The sequence below is a fragment of the Panthera onca genome, chromosome E2 (genome assembly GCF_046562875.1).
Source record: "Panthera onca isolate mPanOnc1 chromosome E2, mPanOnc1 haplotype 2, whole genome shotgun sequence".
Classification (NCBI taxonomy): Eukaryota; Metazoa; Chordata; class Mammalia; order Carnivora; family Felidae; genus Panthera; species Panthera onca.
The window spans coordinates 29,169,021-29,180,377 of NC_138353.1; the positions used below are offsets into that span (position 1 = coordinate 29,169,021).

The 11,357-nt window shown below is 47.8% G+C and overlaps 1 long non-coding RNA gene across 2 annotated transcripts; it reads left to right on the top strand.

Moving 5' to 3' along the window:
• Positions 1–3,401: 3,401 nt before the first annotated feature.
• Positions 3,402–9,690, top strand: LOC132691353 (uncharacterized). 2 transcript variants are annotated; one of them, XR_009615701.2, is made up of 4 exons: positions 3,402–3,509; positions 8,358–8,763; positions 9,237–9,347; positions 9,424–9,690. It is a non-coding gene; the product is annotated as an uncharacterized LOC132691353 (long non-coding RNA). The 2 variants fall into 2 exon arrangements; XR_009615699.1 differs by lacking the exon at positions 8,358–8,763.
• Positions 9,691–11,357: the final 1,667 nt, after the last annotated feature.

Here is an 11,357-nt window from a genome sequence, read left to right on the forward strand (position 1 = left end):
GGGCCACACCGGGAGGCTGGTGGCTGCCAGCAGCACCCCCACCCGTGTCAGTTTCCCTATAGTTACCAGCTGGAGGCACTTTGGACTGAGCATCTGCTTCATGTCGGTCTCCACGGAGCTGTGAGCGGAGCGTCGGAGAGGGACTTTCAGAGTTGGAGAGACAGCCCCTCACCCGTGTCCTCGGGCTGCTTCTGAGAGGAGGACTGAGGAAGCTGTGATCTTTTTCACCCACTCCATGGGAGTGGAGGTTTTTCTGCATCGACATTTCTAAGTGCTTCCCAGCCTCTACCGTCTACACTGGGTCCTGTCCCCCTTACAAGCCTCCCCAGAAGGGGGTGGGTTTCTGGGCTTCGTTATCACAAGCTGTATTTCCACTAGACGGTTACACTGCAGGCATTATATCTGAAAGGGACCGTGATGCAGAGACATAACTGCCCTTGGTACATCCTGGTGAAATCTGCTCCTTCAAAAAACCACTTAGAGATACCAGTCCCGGTTCTCCACGGCCAGACGGGACTTAGCCGATGGCTTAAGGGCGCTTCTTGACTTCCCTTAAGCCAGGGTTATTAACTCCCTAACAGCATGGCAAACAGCATTTTATTCATAATTTTTTTTTTTTTTTTTTTTTTTTTAACAAATGAACTTGCAGGGACTGATCTGCATGGGGAACTTTCCTGGAGGGAGACAGTGGGGATACTAGGTCAGCCCTTGAGGGGATGGGGCCCCAGCCTGAGTGTCCATTTGGGGAGCCACCCAGCCCCTGCCTCTGGAACAGCGTTTGGGGATCCTATTCAAATCACAGAGGGCTGGCTTCCGAGCATGTGGTGCCCTGTTCTGCTCCTAGCGTTGTTTATCGGCAATTACCCTGGAAGTCCTTCCTGTAATTAACCCCAGCTTCACGGACACTGCTATTTGCACATCACTTCCCTCCTAAACACCGCCTCTTTGCCATTATTCCCTGGGAAGATGAGTCACTGGAGGAGATGGCTTATCTCAACTCGGTTTTTAACTAGCTTTTGTCTCCCAGAGATATTTGTTGATGATACTTAGAATATTTCAAACCAGGCACTTTTTTTCCCCTCCCCTTCCTTCAACTTCTTGTTCTTCTTCTTCATCTTTTTTTTTTTTTTTTTGTAACAACATTTTCTCCCTTCTGCTTTTATACTTCTTCCTCTCCCTCCCATCGCCTTTCATGCATTCAGGATGTAGGAGAGCCAGCATCAAAGCCCAGCGCCCTCCTGAATCCTCCTCCCTATGGTAAGCATGCCCTTTCCCTGTCTGATCATTGACTCATAACCACGGAACGTCCCAGGCACAGGATGGGGGGAGAGGGAGGGCTGAATAAGCAGGGACCACGGTCTGCAGCCCCAGAGGAGACAAAAGTGGAGGATTTGTTCAACAGGGCTCCCCACCCCCTTTTAGGGATAATTGTTTAGGACAATCTGAGCTGGCCGGGCCAGGGAGGGGGTTGGGGAAACCAGCACCCTCCCCGCCCCCAACCCCATCAACTGGCAACTCCAACCAAGTGAGACTCATCTGGTCTGCCTCCAAGTCCCAAGGCCAGGCCAGTCCTAAACCCACTCCCTGGGCACCACCAAGACTTTGGATTGCATTATTTAATTTTTAATTCAATTGCACATATGCGTATTGATCGCCTACTACGTGCCAGCCTTGGAGTTGACAGGTGACAGCCATGGGCTTAAACCCTGTGGAAGTTAATATCCCTGTCCTTTAAGACCACATTTGAATTTGCAGGCCAAAGACAGCCCTGAACTCCCCCCACCCCTCAGATCCTCCCTCCCCTCTGTCTCCATTAGGCATGAATGGGCATCACATCTGTTTCTTTTCTTGCTGGAAAGCAAGAGGCAGAGACCCTAAAATGGGGACAGGCCAGCATACACCTGGGTGGTCTTTAAATTAGAAAAAGTTTTTGCCAGAGATCCTCATTTGGGCCCTGCAGTCACACTCCTTTCCATGCTGTCTGCCCCTGTAGGTTGGGAGAAATGAGGTGGGGTGGGGGCGGGGGCCTCTGACAGGGTACTGCTGGGGCCATCCATTGTCCTGCTCTTCTCTGTGGCTCACACATGTTCCTCTGAGCCGTGTTTCCTCCCCTGGACTCCTCCCTGGGCAGGCCAAGCCCCGGCAGGGACAGTAACAAAGCAGGGGCAGAGGCAGGGATGGGGGGTGGGAATGAGGAAGCAGCCATTTTAATTTTAGCATATGCGTAGGGTTTTAGATCCTTTTGAAAATTAAATTGTTTATGTTATGGTTTGGTATCATTTTATTTTAAGCATCGGATCTGGAGCCAGGCTGTCTTGGTCAAAATCTCTGTTCTGCGGCCGTGTGGCCCTGGAAACTGCACCTCGGTTGCCTCGTCTGTAAAATGGGCATAATCAAAGCTCTACCACATTGGGCTGCAGGGAGGAATAGTGAATTCATACGTTAGACTAGATGTTCACCCTGGTTAGTTGCTGGTGACAGCCTCTGGGGGTATAGGTCTGCCCTGCTGCCCTGCACCGAGATACTTCCCTCCGGGAGTTGTTTTGTGTCGTCGAGACACCTGGACATTTGTGACCTCACTCAGTACCCTCTTTCTTATTTAAAATCACTAAGAAGTAAGATTCTTGGGGTCAGTTACGAGGCTCCAGGCCTCTTCCTAGGTCTAGGTGTTTTATATCTGGTCTCAGGCTCTCCCGGGGTAGGTTTGCCCGTTAGGTATAAGTACATCTCAAATATCACATGGGGACATACTTATACTAAAAACGTTTTTATTGATTATCTGAAATTCAAACTTAACTGAGTATCTTGTATTTTTGTTTGTTAAATCAGATAGCCCTACTTGGGGATTTTCCTCGCTGGTGTTTTGGTTGGCCGCCCTACATCCCTAACGTGGAGAGAGGTCAGCACGGTTTCTGGAGCTGGTTCCTCACAGGAATATTCTAAAGCTCCAGAGTAGATGGAAGGAGGGGGGGGATGTCAATGAGAATACAAGTCTCCTATTTCTTATAAAGATAATTAGAACCATTCTCAAAGTAGCTGTCCATGGCTGCCCAAAAGAACAGAAGAATAAGCCTTTTGGAAGTTTTGTGTTTTTTTCAGACTTAAATGTAGTATTTTAGCTCGCGTGCGCCCGTGTGTGTGTTTGTGTGTGTGTGTGCATGAGTGTGTGCATTAGGAGAGCAAGGGCTGTGGGAGGGATACAATTAGTGGCTTCTGTACATCTGGGCTGTGTTGATGGGTCCTATGAACTATGTGATTTATAACATACATGCCTTTCATTTTTGTATAAACATGTAGAATGTTTAGCCAAATGGTTGAACCGTTTGGGACAATTGCTTGAAACATTCCAAGTTCTTTTTGCTTTGTTAACTTTTTTCTGAGTTACTGAAAGTTCTAATTCACTCATGAATGGGTGAGATTCAGGGGAGGAGGAATCCAACACAGGAGGGAGCGTATTTGTGTTTCAGAATTTGCCAAGGGAACCACCGGACGAGCCCGGCTAGGCTTTTGTGAGTGTTATGTGAGGGGAGGCTGATAAAAATTATTAGTATTACTTATAATCCATGAGACGTGGTAAAATTACTGTCTTAAAGGAGGTTTATTAAGAGAGTCCGGTTTATAGACGATGTTTCCCACTGAGTCAGATCATCATCCACTGGGCCTGCGAGTGAGTAGGGTCGGCTAAGTGAGAAAGCTCTTTAGAAAATTGTGTGTGTGTGTGTGTGTGTGTGTGTGTGTGTGTGTGTGTGTGATACTGCTCTAGGAGGTGGTAAAACAACACCCAAGGAGGGACCCTCAGGATGGAGTAGTCCCTTGCTGACTCATCTGAGGAGGAAGTGTGTTAGGTTCTTACTGCTTTCCAAGTGGTTGTTTTCTTTGATTTGCAAAGCCGCGGAGACATAGAATTTAATATTCGTTCCATCAGTAAGTTCTCATCCAAGTTCCCCCCAATAAATGAATGAATAAGTAAATAAATCAGTAACTGAGGTCACAATTTCTTAATTAAGTCCTACAGGAGACGGCTAGGAAGTATTGTACCTAAATTCTATTTCTAATCTACATTTGGAGTGGCTCCGTGCTGTTTCAGCGGCACGGAGCCTGTCCCTTTCTAAAGCAAGCATGAGCTCCTCTGCCTTTTAATTCTAAGCTTCCCTCCCAGCCATCCAGGCACAAAGTTGCCAGCGTTGTTTGTAGCGTGGCAGGAAATCGGTGACGGACTCTGAGAAATTAAAGGAGCCGGGGATTTCAGAGTAAAAAATATAATGGAAGCCACTCTTTGGCAGAAACTGTTCCCAACACACGGGCAGCAATCACGGGCCAACAATAATATAATTTGCATTTACCCCCTTTACCTGCAAGAAAAGTTAACTTTGTTTCCTCCCATTAATTACACTGACAAAGTATCCTGTTACCAATTCTGAATAGTTTGACTGAAAAAGATCCCCTTTTCCTAAATCCAACTGTAGCCAGCAGTTTTGGTCTGACTTTTGGGGGTGAGGCAGTCCAGTTAAGCGTCTAGGCAGGGCACAGGTCATCTGCGACACAGGCGGCCCCCGCCCCGTTTTAAGCTGTTTTCCTTAATTACCACGAGACGAGAGGGGCTCTCCCTCTGCCGGCAAAGTCTCGGTACCTGCTGGCTCGCTCCTTCCTTTCTTTCCCAGGAGGGCCCATCCTCTTTCTTCTCAAATCCTATTTAATTTTTGCATTTCCTGATTTTTATCTTGGGAAAACAAAAGCCAGCTGCAGTCACTTAAGGAAACAGCTGAAGGGTGCTGGCAGGTAGAGGTCTTGCAGGTTTCCAGTCTCAAATGGTGAGAACCCAAATGCGGCGTGTCAGGTTGCAGTGACTTCGGCACTTCTCAGCTCCCTTTCTTCTTCCTGCACACGCGCGCGCGCACACGCATACACACACACACGCACACACACGTGCACACGCACGTCCCTTTTTGCTCGCCTCCTGCCCAGGGTCCCCCTCACTTTCTACAGCTGTATTTCTAATCAGCAGAAGATACATCTTGCTTGGAGCCAACACGCCTTTTCTCCGCGCATTCTTAACCTCCTATCTTATGCATGGATCACTGGTTAGCTTAGAAATGCACAGACACAAAGGAGAAGCTGACATTCGATGGTTGACGGCCATAATGGCTGTTTATAAACCTAATCCATCACGTTTAGTGGACACCTCCATTTTTGTCCCTCTGAAAAGGTATAAATAATAAAATGGGATAGCTCCAGCTCGGAGGTGCCTTGGTAAATATTTTAACTATTTACAAGATCGCACCAATCACAAAAGAAGCATCTGTACCATCCACAGAAGGGCCCCTAGCCATTAAAGAAGACCCAGATGGTTGCTACCGTTCGACCAACAATAACATCTCTTGATGGGAGAGCTTTTGTGGCGTGGTTTACATTTTTTTTTTTTTTTTTTTTTTTTTTTTTTACAAACCACATTGTGAATTTTCATATCACATCCTGAACTTGTCTTCCTTTTTCTCTGCCGGCCCCCAGCAACCTTTCTAAAGAAAATCTCCCTAAATAGCCTCCCCCTACCAAAAGAATGAGGCCTTGAAGGATCATGGCAAATGGATGTTTCAAAGCCCAATTCAGAGGCAAGTCTGTACAATTATAAACTGGGCCTTCTCCAAGTCCAAATATTGACATGGGCCCACTCATTCTGTGGGTAAACACCCCAGTTGAGCCCCGAATGCACCTTGCCATCTAAGACTGAGTGCGCAACTCTGGCTCATTCGGTTTCAATTTACCCTTTCCTGCCAGGCTTAGAGAAGAGTGCAGTGGGGCCCAAGGAGCTCCAAGGGTGACCTTTGGAGTTAAAGGCATTTCTTCTTTTTGGACCCTGTGCCTGACTCCGGGGGGCAGGCCGGCAGCGAGGATAGAGTGTGGCTCTTGACATCTTTGGGCAAGTCAGATCACTTTTTTGTTCTGAGTATGGAGCAAACGGAGAGAATTTGCAGCCCGTAGCTGCTTAGTAACTGCTGGGAACTTAGGTTGTTTCTAAAGCACCAGGAAACCCAGCTTTTTAGTGACACGGAGATGGCAAACAGAGAGCAGGAGAGCGGCGCCCGAGTCCCGGAGCAGATCTGATTCTGAGTCTCAGCTCGGGGGGCCCCACGGCAAACGCCTTCTCCACGCCGAGCTTCGGTTTCCAGGCTGTATCACCCGGGCACCAACAGCACAAACCCCTGAGGGTGCCTGTGTGAATTACCCAAGATGATATATTTAAAGCAGGGAACTAAGCGCTCCATAAAGGTTGCTATAATTAATACTGACAAACCCATCACGGAGCGATCAAATCTTTTGAAACTAGAAGATGAGGCAGGCAGCAATTTCAAGGTTTCTGCAAACAGCATGGGTATTTGAAGTTTCCTTCCGGGGGTGGGGGCGGGGCTGGGGGTGGGGGACAGAAACCCCAAACCATGTGACCACCACTCTCCAGGTCTAAACGTTCATTTCTTTTCCAAAGGCTCTATTTAATTTCGGAGCTCCCACTTTCCAAATTTGGTCAATAAAATTAACAGCCTCCTTTTGAGTGGAACATCACACCTCCAAATGAGCTCAAGCTGGCGCAGGGATTGTCCTGCGGAATGTGAGATTTACATTTTACAGCTCCTCGCCAAGTAATGAATGAATCAGAGCTCGTAAACAAACGATCCTCGCTTCCCTTGTTCCGTGGACCCCGACGTGGGGTGTGTGCTGCAAAGAAAAATATTTATCCTGTTTGTGTGGCGCTGGGTCCCTGAATGGCCCACCAATAAAACAACATCATAAAGGGCATTTCACAGCTGAGCTCGCAATTTAATAAACAGATGCAAACAGAAGGGCTTGGAGGTCAACAATTAAAAATAAACCAGCCCGACGTTCTCCTTGGAATTCCCCTTCTCTATAAAGTAGAGAGGACCAGGCCCCCACAGCTGTGGCAGGGCTGGGGGAGGGGTGGGAAAGGAGCTCAGGAGGGCTGTACCTGTTCTCGGTGATTATTGCCACAACTCTCTCTCTAGCAAGAAAGGGCAACTTCCAGAGCAGATGAAATGCAACTCATGAGCCCAAAGAGGCCAGAAAACGGTACAGTGACCTTGGCTGGCTGCAAAGGCGGCCTGTCGATTTCTCTAGTTTCTGTGCCCAAGACCCTACGTGTTGGAGCAAAAGATCTGAAACGGTGGGGAAGCAAAGACTGGCTTCTGTGTGGTTGGTTTCGGAATGGGTTTTCCACTTAAATCCGAAAGTGTGTGTGTGTGTGATGTCTGAGAAGGAACGAAGGCACTGAGCAAAGGTCTGGAAAGATGGTCACAGGCACCATTCTGTACCCACTTTGCCCCCTACCCTCTCTCAGCGCTGCTCAGATCAAGGCTGCCCACCACGTGGGCACACGTGTCAGCGCCATCTTGCCCACCACGCGGGCACACGTGTCAGCGCCATCTTGCCCACCACGCGGGCACACGTGTCAGCGCCATCTTGCCCACCACGCGGGCACACGTGTCAGCGCCATCTTGCCCACCACGCGGGCACACGTGTCAGCCCCATCTTGCCCACCACGCGGGCACATCTGTCAGCGCCATCTTGCCCCATTTTGCCTGTCACTTCAGGCTCAAATACCATCTCTCCCTGCCTCACTTTCTCTTAAGTTAAAGGCGGGTGGTGGTGGTGGCGGGGGGGTTGGTAAGAATAGTACCTGGTTGCTGGCTGAAAGTGTTGGCTGAGGATTGGTGAGGTCGTTGGTGTAAAGCTCTTAAGGCCGTGTTTGCAAACAGCAAGGCCTCAAAAGTCCTAGTTCTTTCTAATAGTATCTGTGCGGTCTCAGGGGCTCACGCTTTCTTCTGGCCCAGAGAATTCCACCGTGGCAGGTCTCACTCACCTACCTTGAGAATGTGCTGGAGGCCTGCAAGCCCCCCATTCTGACGCGCTCACCCTCACAAAGTCCCAAGTGCCTACCCAGCGAATGCGGACAGCCTCCCCACATTCCTCTGCTGATAAGAGGGGAAATGAAGGATGGGTCTAAAGATAACCATTTGCTCTGGGGGACAGACCTCCCATGAGGACCCATCTGGCGGTCAGGCAGGAGCACTGTGTCAAGTGCCCCCCCCCCCCCCCCCCCCGAGTCTTCGGTGGAATTATGGACCAAGAAGTTCGTTTTCTTCACACGTGAAGAGTAGCGATGGTGAGCTTGAGAAATCATTCAAGCACCCCGTATTCAGGTGGACTTCCCAAACGTACCAGGGGCTCCCACGCTGTCTGGTGGCTCATCTTGGGCTGTGTTCTGGGTTCTTGGGGCTCCTCCCCTTGAATCATGTAGACTTGAGTGTAAGTCCCTCCTCTGCCTTTTTGTGTTTTTCTTCTTCAAGCAACGAGAACACGCGAGAAACACCTCCAGGGAACAGGATGGAGTCTTCCTCTCCTGTTTCTGGTGTCGAAGACATATTTTCCTTCTCTGCAACTATTTATTTAGTATGAAGGAAAAACCCTCTCCTGTGCACTGTCTCATCTACTTCCCAGGACAGGCCTGAGTGGGGACTGTTGTTCCCTTGATGTCACCGAAGAGACAATGGAGGTTGTGACGCGTAGATCATCCCATCGCTGAAAAGAAGCAAAAGTGGACGGTTTTCATCCGTAATTCGTAGTTTTTCATTTTGAGCTAGGACTGAACTTTAAAAAAGCCAACTACAAGGAAATAAAAAGTCATACAGAAAAAAAAAAATTTTTTAACTGTAAATGCACTGTTGAACAAATCATCACAAAGCAGCTGCCTGCGTAAGTACAGTCCAGGTCAAGAGAGAGAAATCTGCATCCCTCTTTTGTTCCTTTCTGACCAGGACACCTAGAAGAGACTAGCCACCATCCTGACTTTTCTGACCACCATTTTCTTCTTTTGTTTTTTTTTTTTTGCCACCTATGTGAGTATCTATAAACGATATAGTTGAGTTTGCTTCTTTTTTTTAAAATTTATTCATTTTTGAAAGAGAGAGAAAAAATGTGGAAGTGGGAGAGGGGCAGAGAGAGAGGGAGGCCCAGAACCCGAAGCAGGCTCCAACCTCTGAGCTGTCAGCACTGAGCCCGACGCGGGGCTTGAACTCACGAACCATGAGATCGTGACCTGAGCCGAAGTTGGACCCTTAACCAACTGAGCCACCCAGGTGCCCCAAGCTTTCCTTCTTTTTGAACTTTACAAGATAGGTGCGTACTGTATTTATTCATTTGTGTTTTCTCCTTTTCTTTGGTACTAGGCTGATAAGATTCATCCATATTGCTGAGTGAAGCCATGGCACGTTCCTCCTCTTTATTCCTACAGTATATTCCATTTGGGGGCTGTATCCTGATTTATTCGTCCGCACTAGGTTGGTTGACATCTGAGCTGTTTCCAGTTTGGGGTATGTATGGTAGACTGCAAATATTCTTTACATCTGTCCCTAGGCGTGCCCTCTGCCAGACTTTGGCTAATTAAAAGAGGTGAAGGTACGCCAGGGGCGAGCCAACGCTTCAAGAAGCCTTGCATGTTTCCGTCTGCTCTCCTGTACCTCTGTCATCACCGTGAGAAGGTCGTGGGCATGGTAGGCTGCTCGTGGAAAGAGCGTGATGAGAGATGTACCGAACAGAGTAAACTCAAAGAAGCATGAGCCCGACCAAGCTCAGCGAACTTGAGTGGATAAACAATAAATGCTTATTGTTGCATGATGCTGATATTTTTGTAGTTGTGTGTCATTCGGTGTCACTTAGCAATAGGTAAATGATACAAGCTTGTAAGCTTTGTGATAAATGTTCTTTTCTTTTTTAATGTTTATTTATTTTGAGAGAGAGAGAGACAGAGCGTGAGTGGGGGAGGGGCAGAGAGAGAGGACGACACAGAATCCGGAGCAGGCTCCAGGCTCCGAGCTGTCAGCACAGAGCCCGACAAGGGGTTCGAACCCACGAACTGGGAGATGGTGACCTGAGCCGGAGTCAGGTGCTTCACAGACTGAGCCACCCAGGCGCCCCTGTGATAAATGTTCTTATCAAAATCAGTCATTTTAATTCAGATTTCTCAAACTCCAAAGCCCGAGTTCATTCCATTTCACTGGACCTCAGTCTCTTTTTCTTTTTCTTTTGTATTTTCCCAGTAACATCAATGAAAAATGTCATCGAGAATTAAACATCAGACTCCTAGCTTAAGGGTCAAGATGCAAACGTGTGGTTGCAACCACATGGATGGAGGTAGAGAGTATTCTGCTGAATGAAAGAAGTCAATCAGAAAAAGACAAATACCATATGATTTCGCTCATATGTGGAATTTAAGAAACAAAACAAGCAAGCAAAGGGAAAAACGATATGAGAGAGTGAGAGAGACAAATCAAGAAACTGACTTTTAGGGGAGTCTGGGTGGCTCGGTCATTTAAGCATCCGATTTCGGGTCGGGTCATGATCTCACGGTTTGTGGGTTCGAGCCCCGCCTTGGGCTCTGTGCTGACAGCTCGGAGCCTGGAGCCTGCCTCGGATTCTGTGTCTCCCTCTCTCTCTCTCTGTCCCTCCCCTCTTGTGCTCTCCCTCTCTCTCAGAAAGAAAGAAAGAAAGAAAGAAAGAAAGAAAGAAAGAAAAAGAAGAAACAGACTTTTAACTGTAGAGAACAGATGGTTACCAGATGGGAGGTGGGTGGGAGATGGGTGAAAAAGGTGGCAGGGATTAAGGAGGGCACTTGTCCTGGTGACCACTGGGTGATGAAACTTGTGAATTACTATACTGCACACCTGCAACTAATTTCACACTCTATGTTAACTAACTGCAATTAAATAAAAGCTTAAAACCATCCATGGCTTTATGAGCTTTCTACATATCTCTTTTGTCTTTATTCTAATCTATTTATTTCACGTGAGAAACTTCAGCTCTTCGAATCCCTTCTTGCCCACGACATCCTTTTTCCTTGCTCTCCTTTTTGAATCCTCTAGTGGAAATTATAGAAGGGTCAGACAGTAAAGGTATCCAGAGATCCAGATCAATATTTATTCTGGATCAGCGCGAATCCAGGGGTCTGAAACTGATGGCCCTTGGGACAAATTGGGTCCACAGACGTGTTTCGTTTAGCCTATAGAATTTTTTTTTTTTATAAGAAAGCATCATTTTATTTTATTTTTTTAACATTTATTTATTTTTGAGACAGAGAGACAGAGCATGAGTGGGGGAGGGGCATAGAGAGAAAGGGAGACACAGAATCTGAACCAGGCTCCAGGCTCTGAGCTGTCAGCACAGAGCCCGACGCGGGGCTCGAACCCACGGACCACGAGATCATGACCTGAGCTGAAGTCAGATGCTTAACTGACTGAGCCACCCAGGCGCCCCAAGCCTGTAGAATGTTTTAAAAATTTGAGCCAACGTGA